The sequence below is a fragment of the Lynx canadensis genome, chromosome B2, assembly GCF_007474595.2.
Source record: "Lynx canadensis isolate LIC74 chromosome B2, mLynCan4.pri.v2, whole genome shotgun sequence".
Taxonomy (NCBI): Eukaryota; Metazoa; Chordata; class Mammalia; order Carnivora; family Felidae; genus Lynx; species Lynx canadensis.
In genome coordinates this window covers 88746244-88748271 of record NC_044307.1, presented here as the reverse complement: position 1 = coordinate 88748271, position 2028 = coordinate 88746244, and positions in this window count along the sequence as shown.

Below are 2028 nucleotides of genomic sequence, written 5' to 3'. Positions count from 1 at the left end.
AAGAATTTTATCTGATGGCAAGAGTTGAAATGACACAGATATTAAGCAGCAAAGACACATCATTGAGAAAAGTAGCTTTCTTTTCTTAAATGCTGGCAATTCTAAGAAGATGTGAAGCTAAGTCTCACCAAAACTCACACATAAATATAGGAACAATTCTATGGCTTCAAGCTTTTTGTACTTCTGTATAGACATCATTGCTTGCCACTAATCCAAATGCATGTCTTCCTTATGTACTGCTAACTCAGAAATAACCCTAATACCAAGAAAATCTGTACAAAGGGTTATGAGGAATAAGCAATAGACTCCACATTGACTTGCTTCAGCAAGAACATAAAAAAAGTAACATAATCAGTTAATCTCAAGGGCTCATATACTCCCACAACCGTTTAACTAACTACTCTCTTATATTTTGCCATGTAATTTATTTAAAAACATAGAAAAGTTAAATGCTGATTATATTATTGCCAGCAGGAAATATATGTTAACCAATACAATTGAGACAACTTATAAATAGATTAGGAATAAATGGCTGATACTGTGCATTTTTAAAATTTACATTATTTTTATATATGTATGTCATATGGCCTTATGAGATATTTTTCCTTTCCATAGAACACTTCATAAATTTTATCCTATAGATCAATGTTGGGCTTGCCACTGCAGACCAGAAACAAACATAATACCGCAAAGATGGGATATGCTGAAGCAGCAGCTATTAGTAATTTCTCACATATGTGTGTGAAAGGAGAAAAAGAAAAATGGCTTAGTGTATTCTAGTTCATTCATAGAGCTTTGGGAATTAATTACACTTATATTGCTCAACACTAACAGTGAGGATCAGGAAACAAATATGAGGGTATAAATATAAGAAGTGCGCCTATTATTTTATGTTTGCCTTCTACATTTATAATATATATACCTTTATAATATGTATACATTTCATGTTCATGTATAATATAGATCTGTATATGCATATGTTATATATTCGTATGATAAAAGCTCTTTCCATATATGGGAATGAGGAAAAATAAAGGCAAATCAGTAACTTCTAAGCAAAATCATCATCAAAATATACTGCATATGTTCTGTCTGGAGAGTATGATTCAAATTATAGATATCAGAGATAGCAACGGTCTTCTGTTTACACCATGTGAAACAGCAGAGAGATGATCACTTAGCTTTTGTTTTGGTTCCAATTCATTTTTTTTCAAGAAGTGTAATTAAAAACTGCATTAATGCCACCAATTATGGCCTCCAAGGGACCAGAAACCCCATGTTACTCCGTGATGGAACACAACTGAGCTGCAAACATCCATTTACCATTATAATACTCATTAATCCTGCCAAAAACAACTCATTACGGGACTTCAAGGAAATCATCTCATAGGCAAACACAGCACAGAATCTGTCATTGCATTCCTCACAGCAAAGTTACAGAGACGGAAACAGTTCAATGTCATTTATGAAGCTGAAAACTCTGGTTTTATTTTTTATCAAGCTAAGATCTTATAAGAACTGGGCTAACCTCTCACCCTTTAAGCAAAGTCTTAAGAAAGGAGTAGCTTGACTCAAAATCTCAGTAATTTAAACCTGAAAAAATTCACTAACCTCCTCTCAAATTCTTCCAGAACCCAATCTCACCTAATTGGCTATCAACACCATCAGTATTTTTCCTCCCCAATCCCACCACCTCCATTGTCATCTTTCTAACTGGATATGAAGTGAAATATAAACCCACTCTTTAGTCAACTGAAAACATTCAGATACGTTTATTCCTTTTTCTATCCCCAGATCCAGGGAGGTGCTGCACTCTGCAAGATTTTGCTGAATACTTACTGTTGATTTGGTCACTGTTCTAGAAAAAGTAGCCCTAAAATACCCTCCAGAAAACATAACAGAGCTGTCAATTATCATTTGATAAGCTATTATGGCAAAGACGAATGATTAGAGACATTTATTTAACATTAACAATCCTGTGTTTCAAGATCAAAAACAAACTATTTTCTTTCTCTTCAGTGCTGTATT